Raw genomic sequence first — 15,596 nt, 5'->3', positions numbered from 1 at the left:
TAAATGTACACTGTTATTGAATTCAGTGGAACTTCTTTGGAAGTAATTAAGAAAACAGAAATTAATTGATATATAGCAATGGACTGTATTTCAAAAATACGTTTTCACGATTTTTCCACCCAGAACGCAGGTAAAACCAGTCTGTAGTTTCTTTTGTTGGTTGAACTACATGTTCTTTGTTTCAGCTGAAACCACTTTTTTAGTATTTTAGTTGACTGAGCTATCCAGACATTCTAATATATAAAACTAATTATTACTGTGTTTAAGTTCTTCCAAACAAAATATTCACATAACTAATTGAGCTGATGTATCGCTCGTGGTAAAAAGCTGAGCCTGGGGGGGGGGGGGGGGGTGAGGGGGGGGGGTGCATGAATAAAAAGTTATGTGAAATTCAGTTTTAAGGTGATTTATATTCTGAAACCATGTTAATTAAAAAAAATCAAAGAAAATGCTTTCAATAAGTAACAGTATATGCTTCAAAAGCAAGGAAGTTAAAAACCGTTTTAAAATTGTATGTTATTTGCTTTCTGTGTTATTAATCCTCTAAAACCAACCAAAAACTATATTTAATGCCAGGTATGCGAAAAATTGGCACTCAAGTAAATAAATAAAACTTACTTACTTACTTATCCTGCAGTCACTGGCCATATCCTAGGCACTGTGTCAACAATCAGCTTCCACTGAATTCTCTCTATTGCTGTTTCCTCCCAATTTGCTATTTTCAAGGCTTATGCATCTTTCTCTACGCCATCTTCCCATCTCTTTCTTGGCCCAACCAGGATCGGTAGTTGCTCAGGAAGTCGGGTCTCTGACAAATGGATTACATGACCTGCCCCTTGGAATCATCTATTTTTTTGATATTTTAAAACATTGGGGTGGTTTGCAATCTCCCAAATTTCATTATTCTTTCTTCCTCTCCAACTATCTCCGTCGCTCCCAGATTCTTCTCATCACCTTTCCTTCACATGTTAGGAGCTTTTGCATTTCCCTTTTAGTTAGTGTCCAGCTTTCTGAACCATAGAGGACAATGTGGCATATACTGGCATTTTAGATCTTCATTATCGCAGCATGTGATATGGCTTTAGACTTGAACATATCTCTGAGGGTATATAGTCATCTAGAGCCATCAGAAATTCTTTCATTTGCACCTATCCGTTTTTGATTATAATAACTGTACCAACTTCTCACGTTCAGGGATGAACATGCCTCTGTCAGAAGTTAAATGTTCCTGTGCATATTTAGTTTTATCTACTATTATACATTCTGTCTTTTTTGTTTTTAGATGTTTAGTCCTGCTTTACTTGCTGCAATGGTGACTCTTTTGTGCATCTCTCCAAGATCTTGGTCACTCTCACTCTAAGCAAATGTGTGAAACCTGTCATCTTCTATATCGCTTACGACTTTCTCAAGAGTGAGATTAAAACAATAAGAATGACAGTGCACCTCCCTGTTTAAATCCATTTCTTACAGGGAAATATACTCCACCAATTCTTACTATTGCTCTTGTTTCACTCATACATATTCTAATTATTTCAATGTGTTTGTTAGGGTTTTGGAACTGGTTCAAAGTTTTATAGAGGCTGTCTCAGTGAATACTATCATAAGCCCTGCCAAAATCTATGAACATCTTCTGGGTTTTTCTATCTTTTTTCTAAAATTTCTGAAGAATTTGGTAAAGAGCCAGCACACTGTCAATAATTACACAGTATGTATGGAATCCAGGCTGTTATCCTTCCATGGTATTTTCTCTAAATGGTTGTAGCTTTTCAAAAATATTTGTAGAAAGATTTTTGCGTGCCATATTATGGAAATTGATTCCTGAGTAGTTGGAGCAATCCATTTTGCTTCCTTACTTGTTTATTCAGCAACTGACTGCTATCTTCCAGCTCTCTGGCAATGCCTCAGTCTTCCAAAAGAGTTGAATAAGTTCCCACAGCTCGATCTGTAGTACAATTCCTTCATAGTTCAACATTTCTGCATAGATCATTTGCTCTCCTGGTGCTTTATTGCTTCCCATCATCAGTATATAAATTTAGAAAATACGTCATTTGTAGTAATATACCTTTTATCTGACTCTCCACGAAATAAGATACGTTATTTTACTCTCAAAAAGGTGGCAGCACTAATTACGTTTCATGTATAACTGAAAAGCTGAATAATTATGAACTCACTCAATCCTGGAGACAGAGTGAAAACATTCTCATAAATGATGTAGTTATCAGTGACTTGAGAAAGAGAAATTTATGCTTCCTACCCTCCATGTGTACTTTGCGCAAACTCCATAGTACAGAGGCAGGAAGGTTTATAATAACTTAAAATGCAAAAATATAAGTAAGATTAAGAGTAATTTGTCAAAGAGAAAGATATACAAGATGCTAATCCAAAAGTGGTATTATTCACTAGAGAAATTCATGAATGATAATACTGTAATTTGAGGAGGATACTGCAAAAGGAATTAAAATATGTAAGCCTACAGAGAAATGCTTTACCAACAATCCAGTTTTCATATGGTGTGTGTTATTCATCATGTACTATAGTTACATTGTCAACACCAAAATACATTAAAACTAGAATTTAGAATATTACTATGTTGGAGAATCTCCTGTAAAATAAATTAATGCCTCAACCTGTTTTTGTGATATACTTAGCTTCTAACTATGATTCTATGGCATTACTTAAATAGTGAAATTTCGCTTCATACAGTCCAGTAAAGTCTTAATCAAAAATTGAAAAAAATTTCTACGCCAGATACAGAAAAGAGAAACTGCCTGATTAAATTGATGGTAGCATTAGTGAATTGTTAAATATGAAAAATATACTAAGACAAGACTTAGGCTCACTGGCCTGATATATTCACTGAGATACTGAACTAAACTACTAAATGAATTTTTCTTTACAGATACAGCTAGAAAATTAGCTAAATTAAGTAAATTGCTTTATTTTCGATTATTTTGTTTGTTCTGGAGGAATTTGTATGTGTTTTGGTGATATGTTCACACTCACATGATCCATAATTGCAGGACGGTAACTGTTTTACAGTTGCTTTTGAGAACATTCCAAGTGAGGAATATGGCTGAACGGCTATTAAAATGTAGAAGCATAACCTAACTCTACACCAGCCAGGGCCTTCAATATGACAACACCACATAACTGTCAAATAGATGACGAAAATTTAAGAATGCATGTCTCATTGCATGTTAATAAGAATGTTGTTTTAATCTCTAATATACAAAGTTGTACGTTTAACACATGCACACAAGGACAAAACACTAATGTCTTCTCTTTTATGCAAAATCGGCTTATTTCCTGTCTGTCAATTGCTACTTTTTTCAAAATGATTGGTTTTGGACAATCCTGCCCATCTTCCGATCTGTTAAACAGTAAAAATAAATTGCAGTTGTGTTCTAATCCTGTGTTTACGAATTCGCGAATTTGACTCAACAGAGGAGACTTCAGTGTGGTGCTACTCTCAACCTGGTACTTATACAGTTACCTCGGCAGTCGTCTAATGGAAAGAAGAGACACCATATTTTTAAACAGTTTTTTGAGTTTTCCTTTTAGTAAAATATGTTTGTAAAACTAAGAACTCCTCTTTAATGTTCTGTGTACAATACTTTGGAAAGTTTTATGTGCAAATAATTGAAGTACATGTAGAGGGCACTTTTCAACACTTCAGGTGTTTTGCACTAACCAAATTTATTTTAAAATTTTGATATAACTCATGAGTTGGTGCAAGAGATCGAGGAAACTGTTCTTGAAGACCGCCAATTGGCAGTGGATGAAATTTCTGCGATGTTGGAGTGTAGTTATGATTTTCGTATACTACGACCGTGAGCTGATAGTTCCATTAGGACATATAACTATGAGGTATGATACAAGGCCTGTTCAGAAAGAAAGTTTACTGTGGCAATAACAGGCTTTATAGTCTTCGAGCCTTTTGCTTGCAAGAACACAGTAATACGTAAACAAATGTAGCCTCGAGTTGCATGAAAGACGTCAGTAAGAAGTCCCGCCAAGTGCGAGCCACGTGCTGTGATCCGATTCCTTCTCACAAAAGGAATTACGCCTATCGAATTTTTGTCGCGAATCAAAACTGTTTATGGCGAATTATGAACAGAACGAGTATGTTTAAGTGATGTAGGAAGTTTAGTGAAGGATAAAAATGTTCATGATGAACAGAGGAGTGGAATACCTTCCATTTTGACTGATAAGTTGGTGCGGAAAATCGAGGAAACAGTTCGTGAAGGCAGCATATTGACAGTGGATGAAATTACTGTTATGTTTCCATAACTTTTCAGAACTCTCTTATATGGAACATCCACAGAAGCACTGGGACACCGGAAATTGTGCGCGAGATGGGCCTCAAAACAGCTGACAGAGCAGCGCAACAAAAATCAGGTTAATAGTTAGTACATGTGAGATTCTCGAGCGACTTAAACTGGAGGATGAGGATTTTCTGAGATCTATTATGACTGGAGATGAAACATTACAAGCATGAGACAAAAAGACAATCGTCACCGAGGCATCACACCAATTCCCCACATGTAAAAAAATTCAAAACCACAATTTTGGACAAAAATTCATGGTCTCATTGTTTTGGGACCGGAAAGGTGTCATCTTGGTCGAATTTCAGGCTCAAAGGGGAGGCCATCAATGCACAACGATATTGTGAGAGCGTTTAAAACAAAAGGCAGTGAATGCTGATAAGAAGTGTGTGCCTGTTGCATGACTTTCACATAGCCTTAGTCACCAATGCGCACTTATTTGGTTGGTATGTTTTAAACCGCCCCCTCCCCCCCTTCCGATTTTCGCATGTCAACCTTCAGATTATCATCTTTTCACCTCCCAGAAGGCACACATGAATGGAATTAAACTTTCAACCGACGAACAGATACAAAAAGAGGTTCTGAAGTAGGGAAGGATCTGGCAGGAGAGTTCTTCAAGGAAGGCATAAATGAACTTGTGCCACAACTCATCATATACATGGGATGGGATGGCGATTATGTGGAATTTTTTTCAAACACCCTTCTTTCTAAAAATATTCAAAAATGTAGTACACTTTCTTTCTGAATGTGCCTTGTACGTTATAAAAATTGTTGAATTGTAATGAGATTAAAAAAACATTGAGCTTTGTAAACACTGGATTATAGTTCAACTATAATTTACTTTTATTGTGTAGCAGATCTAAAGACAGGCAACATCGCCCAAAACCAGTCACTCAGAACTAAAAATAGCAATAGATATACAGAAAATAAAACTATTTTGCATAAACAAAGACTGCAGATAATCCCATGTAACATATGTGTCCAGTTTTGAAACATCTCCTCATTTAAATAGTCACGAAAGTAATGTTAATAAGTGTAAAACATTATGAAACATGAAAATGAAATATTGTGCAGAAGTCAAATAAATGGCAGTATGTCTCATATACACATTCATAAGCACAACGCTAATGAAATTTTAACAAATGGCAGAATGGACTTATGTTGTCACTTTCCTCAGTGTAAAAAGTAAGACATAGTGAGATGTTTGATTCGACAAACAACATATTTGTGATGTGCTGTTTTGATAGATTCGTTTCTAATGTCTGTGTATCGAGAACCAGTTACTCAAAGGGAAATTTCTAAAATTAGAGAATCCAGGACAAAATGCCAATATGAACAAAATTTCTCTCTATGTATCTGTTTTAAATATTTTGTGGTAGGATAACATTTTGCACAGTGTTGATTGAAATTAGTATATTCTTTACTTCGTTCTGTTTCATCACCACAGTTACTTAACCAAAAAAAGGCAACATGTAAAATGTAGAATCAGATACATGAGAACAGTACAATGTATGGGTGTTCTCATCAGATTCGACAACAAACCAAAGCTGACGACAGGTTCGGGTAAACACGCCTATGTTGCAAGCATAAGATTAAGAAATGGGGGAAGTATATGAGGATACTGAACGGATAAATCACTAAATAAAGGGCAATGAAAATATAATTATCATGGAGGATTGGAGTGCAGATGTGGTAGAAGGGATAGAAAAAAGGATTACGTGGGAGTATGGACTTGGCAGTACGAATCAGAGAGGAGGAGGTCCAATTGAGTTCTGCAGTAAATTTCAGATGTAATAGCGGATTCTCTGTTCAAGAATGGCTAGAGGAAGAGGTATATATGCTCGGAAAAGACCAGGGGAAACAGAAAGATTCTAACTGAATTATATCACAGGCAGGCAGAGATCCCAAAATCAGATATTGGATTGTAAGACTTACACAGGAGTAGATATAGACTTAACTCACAATTCAGTAATGATGAAAAGTAGACAGAAGTTTAAGAGGATCATCCAGAAGAGTAGGAAGTTGGATATTGAAAACTGAAAAATGATGAGATGTGTCTGAAGTTCGTAAGACTGTGGATACTGCAATAAGGAATGTCACAGTATGCAGTTCACCTGAAGAGACGTCCCTTAAAAGGCATTCACAGATGTTTGACATTCGTACATAGGTACAAGGAAGGTAATTGCGAAGAAACCATGGGTAACAGAAGAAATACTTCAGCTGATAGACGAAAGAAGGAACTAAAAAAATACGGAAATATGAACCACATAGGAATGAAATAAATAGAAAGCGCAGGGCAGTCGAAGGGAATCGCTGCAGGAAAAATGTGAAGAAATCGAAAAAGAAATTATCGTCAGATGGGCTAATTCAGCATACATAAAAGCCAAAACTACCATCGGTAGTTCAACGCCAAAGAATGAGGGAATAGGTGGTAAGAGCACACTGAATACTTCTATGAGGGAGAAGATTTGCCTGATTACTTGTTAGAAGAAGAAATTGGAGCCGATAAGAAAGACTTAGGGGATACAGAATCAAAGTCAGAATTTAAAGGAGCACTGGAAGACTTGAGATCAAAAAAGGCAGAAATGATACATAACATTGCATTAGAAATTCTAAAATCACTTTGGAAAGTAGCAAACAAACGACTACTCAAGTTGGTGTGTAGAATATACGAAACAGACGACATATCATCTGACTTTTGAGAAAATTATCAACACAATCCCAGAAATAGCAAGGACAGATAAGTGGGCAAACTATCGTAGAATCAGCTTTGTACCTCGTACATACAAGCTGCTCACAAGAACAATATAAGAAAGAATGGAAAAGAAAATTGAGGAGCTGCTAGCTGACGATCTGTTGGGCTTTATGAAAGGTAAAGACACTATAGAGGTAGTTCTGACGTTGCACTTGATGATGGAAGCAAGACTGAAGAAAAATCAAGACTCACTCATACGAACTGTCGACCAAGAAAAAGCGTTTCACAATGGTGAAACAGTGCAAGATAGGAGTAATCTACAGGAAAAGATGGATGATGTACATTATTTACAAGAACCAAGAGGGAACAATTAAATTGGAAGACCAAGAACAAGGTGTTCGGATTAAATAGGATATAAGACAGGGACGCAGTCTTTCGTCCCTAATATTCGATACACAGATCAAAGAAGCAATGACAATAGAAAGTCCAAGAGATGAATTAAAATTAACGATCAAAGGATATATGTAATAAGATTCGCTGATGACATTGCTGTCCTCATTGAAAGTGAAGGAAAATTACAGGATCTGTTAAATGGAATCAATAGTCAACAAGTACAGAATATGGACTGAGAGAAAATCGCAACAAGACAAAAGTAATTTAAGTAGCATAAATGAGAATAGAGAGAAACTTAACATCAAAATTAATGGGCAAAAAGTAGATGAAGTTCAGGAAATCTTCTACCTTGGAAGCAAAATAACCCATTATAGACGAAGAAAAAAGGAAATAAAAATCTGACTAGCAAAAGCAAAGAGGGCATTTCTGGACAAGAGAAATCTGCTAGTGTCAAACATAGGTTTTTATTTGAGGATGAAATTTCTGAGAATGTATCTTTGGAGCACAGCATTGTATGGTAGTGAGACATATACTGTGGGAAAACCGGAACAGAAGAGAATCGCAGCATTTGAGATGTGCTATAGAAAAATGTTGAAAATCGTGTGGTCTAATAAGGTAAGGAATGAGGAGCTTATCTGCACAATCGCCGAAGAGAGAAACATATGGAAAACACTGTCGCCCGCATCTCGTGGTCGTGCGGTAGCGTTCTCGCTTCCCACGCCCGGGTTCCCGGGTTCGATTCCCAGCGGGGTCAGCCTCGTGATGGCTGGGTGTTGTGTGCTGTCCTTAGGTTAGTTAGGTTTAAGTAGTTCTAAGTTCTAGGGGACTTATGACCACAGCAGTTGAGTCCCATAGTGCTCAGAGCCATTTTTGAAAACACTGTCAAGAAGGAGGAACATGATAATAGGACGTGTCAAGAGAGCAGGGAATAACTCCATGATACTAGAGGAAACTGTGGAGTGTAAAAACTGTAGGAGAAGACAGAGACTGGAATACATCCGGCAATAATTAATAAGCCCTTTCTTCTGTTTGACAGAAAATGCAACAATTCATTAAAATTTCCCAAATAACCAGCGGAGACCTCTATACTATATCGCTAATAGATATTACGCTTCCCAATAGTAAGTCACAAACAAATGCTTTTATATCTTGATCTATGACGAATTTACTTATTTTTACATTTTTGCATTTAAATCCCTTTTTATGAATGTAACAACTCCTTTCTTTTCCATGTTGGATCTACATAAATATGTAGCTAGCATATAACCACTTACATTAACATTTTACACTCTGTGTGGTGTTCATACAGACAAATGACATCAATTTCTTTGCAACTACTAAGTTCTTGCAAACAATTTACCAACTCATTTACTTTATTTTTCACCCTACAAATATTCTAATGAAGCAAGCTGATTTCACTTTTCTCCCTGTTATTACAGAACTTTTATGCTGTCTGTTTGAATTCTGAACTGGACCTAATATAGCTTCTCACCTGAGCCCTAACAACCACATGGATTTGCCTTTGTGCGCTTGTGGGCCTCCTGTTCAGGTGTAGGCCATGAAAAGTACATCTGCACCTTCCTATAGCAACTACTGGAACAGCACCAATATGTTATTTTGTATCTACCTTAAGGAGCCCTCTCAGCTTTATATTTACTCGCTATGCAGCAGAGTTAACCCAGTGCTGGTCACAGTTACACAGAATCTCAGCAATATCCTCATTTATGTGTCGGTAACCGCTCCTACTTTGTCCAGGCACATGTGATATCGTTGTTTCTGGCTGCCCCAACATGTCAACGTCTGATCTTCTATATTAAAATCCTTCTACATTTCTCCAAACTTATCTGTTAGACTAGCACTTAGTTTTGCAAAACTTGTGACCTGGTACTCTGCACCTAATATTTGTTGTAGCTGCTGACCTACACCCCTCCCATGACTCCTTCCTAGCAGCAAACCTTTCGTTTCCTATTCTGTTTTTCACCCAACTAATATTTATGTTTCTTAGCATTATTCTGTTGAACCCTAAATTTCTGTACATCTGTGTGGGTGTCTTCTTTCTCTAACTCCAGTAGCACATGAAGTCTATTGCTTAACTCAATTTAGAAATTGCTAACAAAATGTTGTCCTGTGGGCCCTTCCCTTGCCACCTTTCACCATAACCCTTTCTCTTTCCCCTCTTCGGCTGTCATAATTCGAATTTCGTGTAGTGTGACTCTGCCTGAAGGATACGAATCTTATCAGTATCATTGTGTGATGTCTCATATCCTCATGTGGCCACTTTTCTTCTTGTAGTTTACATTCCACATTCCAGTTATCACTACTGGTATATCTCAACTCACTTGACTCATTGACTTTCCATCTCCCACGTCTCCTTAAAATCAACTGTCTCTCTCCTAATATTATCCTCTCCCACTGGAGTTGCCTCTGATTTAATAGACTGCAATGCTACTTTTAACATTTTGACCCCCTCAGCATCGTCGATTTCAAAAAAAGGAAACTGTAAATCCTTTCAACTGCAACAATGAAAATTTTTAAAATGAGCAAAGTATTTCAGCCTTTCAAATGTTTTATATCGGCACTATACTGTATTTTACAACTCTTTTGCCTAAAGAGAGGAATATTGTACCACCGCCAGCCCATGCTCACCTTTGGAGTTGGGGAAACAACAAATGGAAAAAAAAAACATCTCAGCTCCTAGAGCGCTGTGCAACTTTGCTGATGTAGGGTGACAATACGAGTCAAGATAGATGTAACGGGACTTGAATAGCGTATTTGCCTCTATTGGTTACGGTAGAGAGATCGATCTTTCGGTCCTGTCTGTATATTTATATGTAATAGTGCATGAATAAAGGCTGGGCGAGTGTAAATCTATCGTTAAAAACGCACGCCGCGCGATTTATAACGATTTGGTCGGTCATAATAATAATAACATGCTTTTGAATACAATTAAAATATAACGGCGATACCTGTTTAGTGTTATTGGAAATAATATGTAGTAAATTAATGAGTAAGGTAGCCGATCCTATAAGAAGAGGTAAAATTGGGCATATTGAGGTGTTTTGCTTTATATCGACGAAGCCGATGATACGGCGTGTTTTCTTCGTTTACTCTTAGAAATAAGCAAGTAAAGAAATGCTAATTGTGCGTTATGAAAAAAGGTAGGGGCGAGTTTTAAATAACTACGGTATACTCAAATGGGTGTAATGAATGGAAGACTTGATTCACTAGAAAAAGATAATAAGCAATTAAAAGCGGACAATCAACAGTTAAATGAAAAATTTGAGGCCAAATTTGGTTCATTAGAAGGTAAAATGGATTCTTTGGAAAGCTAATTGAACACCTTTGACATAAACTGGAAAATATTAAGGAAGAATTAAAGGCGGACTGGGAGACTCAATTAAATGCTAAATTTGGAGAACTAGATGTAGAGTTTTCTAATACCTTAGAAAGGCAACATAATAATTTAACGGGAAAACTTCGTGACGTAGAAAAGAAATATGAGGTAGTTTCGAAGAGTTATGATGACCTGTCCAATAGGATGGTTAAGTGTGAAAGTAGCTGTTTCAATGCTAGCGCACAGATAGAAGAGCTTTCGAAACAAATAGTCGAGTTTGAGTCCGATGCTCGTAAGGGGATTAACAAGTATTTGGTAGATCAAACTAAAAGACTTGACGAAGATCTATCTGAAAGGACAGAAATAAAAGGAAATGAAATTGTAGACAAGATTAAGACTACTACTGGATCCCAGCCAAATGAAAATATCAATGAGCTCCTAAGTGGAAATGATGAATTAATTAAACTCTTCACTAGCGAAGTTCAGAAAATAAAAGACAAAATAGTTGATGAGTTCCCTAAATGGCAAAAGGAAACCAATCATAAATTGGCGGAGTTAGAACGAAAGCCATCACAAAATTTGTTGACTGAGGACGAACGTTCGGAGAATAGGTCGAAAAACAACCGAACATGTGATAAAACGAAGTACAATTGTGGTGAAAATTTGCGTTGGGAAGTTGATGATTCGGTCGGTAAAGATGATGATTCTTTTGGTCAGCGAGGATATTTGGCTTCCTTAAAGGTGGAGAATAGCATTTTTAAAAGTAGACAATTCCCAACATTCTCCACTGAAAAGAACACCTTGCATTCGAAAATCTTTATCAATAATTTCAAAAGAATATTTCCACGTAGCTGGTCTGAACACGACCGACTTCAATTTATAGTATCCATACTTACCGGAGAAGCCGCATTATGGGCCGCCGAAATAAGTGAAAGTTGCCATACTTGCGCTGAGTTTGAACAACTTTTTTTGGCTAAATACTGGTCGTCGAGCAAACAAGAGAAATTAAGAAAAGAGGTTTATCAACCTGAGTATTTTAATAGTAAAAGGAGTACTTTAAGGCAATATTTTGAAAAGTACATAAATAAGACACGTTATTCGAGTGATCCGATCTCTCACAAGGAAGTGATCAGAATTTTGAAGGGAAGGTTGCCCATAAATATACGTGAAAAGTTAATAAATGTTCCTGACCACGACTTAGAACAATTCTTGTCGGTAATTGACTCTAAAGATATGATTATGCAAGACGCAAGACAAGTGAGTAGTAATCAAATGTCGACTCACACTCATACTAATACGAATAATTATAATAATAATTTAACTTATGATAATAATAATACCGAAAACCAGGTCAAACCCGCATCACAGGAGCGTGGACAATCTTCGTCCTATAGTTACAATAAAAACAATGATTATAATAAATATAGAAGAGATACTTACTGTGCTAGAGGTAATTATGGGGGTAATGTCAACCCAATAAATCAGATTAATGCTATACAACTTAATCGTAAACGTCGATATGGTGACGCGAATGTGCATAGTAGTGATATTAATAAGAGTAACATGTACTCAGGTGATGAACCCAATTGTATTCGACCTTGGGAAGATAATTCGAAGCATAATGTGCATCGGGAGGATGGAACAAATGCATCGAGTCCTCATCCAGCACTAGGAGTTATACAAATGGGCGAAGGAGCGTCCAATGTGCGACGGGGTGAATACCATAACTCGGATCATACTGTACTGATTGTGGAAGTTCATGAACCCCCACCGATGACTCAACGAGATAGATTAATCTAATACCAGTCACCACATGCCTTTCTAGGATGACTGGAAGAGAGAAGGAAGGCAGGCATCAATTTGAACTGGGAGTTTTAAGGTATAATAATGATCAGGATATAAGGAAAGAATTAATTGAATAAAAACCTGAAGTTTCTAATAAATGCGGACGAATTTTACAGGCAATAATTCCAACAAGTATATAATGTTGATGTTGAAATATTAATTGATACTGGAGCGACTATTAGTGTAATGACGCTGGACTTTAAAACAGATAAGCCGAGGGGTAAAAATTCCCACTTTTCCTATCACAGGATGTACCGTGTCCGGCGCGTTCAGCGCAAAAATGTAGAGTTGTGAAACAGGTACGTGTCGACGTTACAATACGGGAGGCTCAAATAGAAAGTATTTAATTCCAATGGTAGTTTTTTGACAGCCACCATGAGATAGGGCCGAGTAATTCCAAATAAAATGTGTATGTATCTAATGGTAAAATACACTCCTGGAAATTGAAATAAGAACACCGTGAATTCATTGTCCCAGGAAGGGGAAACTTTATTGACACATTCCTGGGGTCAGATACATCACATGATCACACTGACAGAACCACAGGCACATAGACACAGGCAACAGAGCATGCACAATGTCGGCACTAGTACAGTGTATATCCACCTTTCGCAGCAATGCAGGCTGCTATTCTCCCATGGAGACGATCGTAGAGATGCTGGATGTAGTCCTGTGGAACGGCTTGCCATGCCATTTCCACCTGGCGCCTCAGTTGGACCAGCGTTCGTGCTGGACGTGCAGACCGCGTGAGACGACGCTTCATCCAGTCCCAAACATGCTCAATGGGGGACAGATCCGGAGATCTTGCTGGCCAGGGTAGTTGACTTACACCTTCTAGAGCACGTTGGGTGGCACGGGATACATGCGGACTTGCATTGTCCTGTTGGAACAGCAAGTTCCCTTGCCGGTCTAGGAATGGTAGGACGATGGGTTCGATGACGGTTTGGATGTACCGTGCACTATCTAGTGTCCCCTCGACGATCACCAGTGGTGTACGGCCAGTGTAGGAGATCGCTCCCCACACCATGATGCCGGGTGTTGGCCCTGTGTGCCTCGGTCGTATGCAGTCCTGATTGTGGCGCTCACCTGCACGGCGCCAAACACGCATACGACCATCATTGGCACCGAGGCAGAAGCGACTCTCATCGCTGAAGACGACACGTCTCCATTCGTCCCTCCATTCACGCCTGTCGCGACACCACTGGAGGCGGGCTGCACGATGTTGGGGCGTCAGCGGAAGACGGCCTAACGGTGTGCGGGACCGTAGCCCAGCTTCATGGAGACGGTTGCGAATGGTCCTCGCCGATACCCCAGGAGCACCAGTGTCCCTAATTTGCTGGGAAGTGGCGGTGCGGTCCCCTACGGCACTGCGTAGGATCCTACGGTCTTGGCGTGCATCCGTGCGTCGCTGCGGTCCGGTCCCAGGTCGACGGGCATGCGCACCTTCCGCCGACCACTGGCGACAACATCGATGTACTGTGGAGACCTCACGCCCCACGTGTTGAGCAATTCGGCGGTACGTCCACCCGGCCTCCCGCATGCCCACTATACGCCCTCGCTCAAAGTCCGTCAACTGCACATACGGTTCACGTCCACGCTGTCGCGGCATGCTACCAGTGTTAAAGACTGCGATGGAGCTCCGTATGCCACGGCAAACTGGCTGACACTGACGGCGGCGGTGCACAAATGCTGCGCAGCTAGCGCCATTCGACGGCCAACACCGCAGTTCCTGGTGTGTCCGCTGTGCCGTGCGTGTGATCATTGCTTGTACAGCCCTCTCGCAGTGTCCGGAGCAAGTATGGTGGGTCTGACACACCGGTGTCAATGTGTTCTTTTTTCCATTTCCAGGAGTGTATGTCAGTATTGATGGTGAAAATGTGTATGATAACTGCCTTATTGAATGTTCTGAAGAAATGATGGATAAAATGTCATTGTAGGAAAAGGTGTTAGAATCAGAATATTAATCTGTTATCCAAAGGGACGAATTGTACTACTTGTTGGAAGCATATCAGTCGATTTTTAGTAAACGTCCTGGTATAATAAAAGACTTTGAATACCATATAAAGACGTACGCGCATAAACCATTTGTCGTACTTCCTATTCCATCCCATGGACAAAGAAAGAAGTAGTCAGAAAGGAAATCAATAAAATGTTAGAATGGGGTATTATTGAGCCCTCAGATTCCGAATATGCGAAATAAAACTGTGAACAAAGTTACAGAAGAAACAAGACAGTTTGGTCGTATCTGTTATTATTCCATATACTGTAACATTTCTTATCGTTATACGAAGCCTTTATAGATGATCTTTATGACAATTTGCTTCGAAGGTATCTCGTTACGAGTTAAGATTTGGGGACCTGGTCAAGAGGGGGTAGTTCGTAGATCGTAACTACTGCAGCTATTCTGGAATCAGGTGCTACAGTGACCGTTGTGTGTTGTCAATGACTTAAGGTTACCATATCTCATGCTCTAATATCGACGCGCCTTGCCACTTGGTATAACGGTGCCTCACGCCAACAACAACAACGCCGACGACGAAGGAAGATACGATAGAGTAGACCTGCAAGATACCCACTTATATTTTAAATCCCAGAAGGGCGCAAAATGTTTGCAGTTAATATCATATTTACCACAACTGACATTACAAAAGGCACACAAGCTATATTGTAAAACAATGTTGTAATAATCAATTACAGTATTCAATTATGTTTGTTTCTCTGATATTCGTAAACAATACTATACTTTCGCATTTGTATCTGGCGTACTTTCCAGTTGCATGTACCGTGCTGCCGTCTGGAACTCAAGCTGTGAACTTTCTAGGACAAAGACCACCTTTTTCTTGTAATGTGTACGTGTGGAGGGGCCTCTGTGCATTATATATCACGTTTTTGTTCCCATTTAGTGAAAAAAACTTTTTCGTTATCCTACAGTGAGAATCAATGCCGTTTTACTGTGACTGCTGTATCAGGTAATGGGCTCAGTAATCACTCAGCGTGAGTGACG

The sequence above is a fragment of the Schistocerca nitens genome, chromosome 1 (assembly GCF_023898315.1).
Source record: "Schistocerca nitens isolate TAMUIC-IGC-003100 chromosome 1, iqSchNite1.1, whole genome shotgun sequence".
In the NCBI taxonomy this organism is placed as follows: domain Eukaryota; kingdom Metazoa; phylum Arthropoda; class Insecta; order Orthoptera; family Acrididae; genus Schistocerca; species Schistocerca nitens.
The sequence above is the reverse complement of the archived record's forward strand: the minus strand, read 5'-3'. Positions refer to the sequence as shown.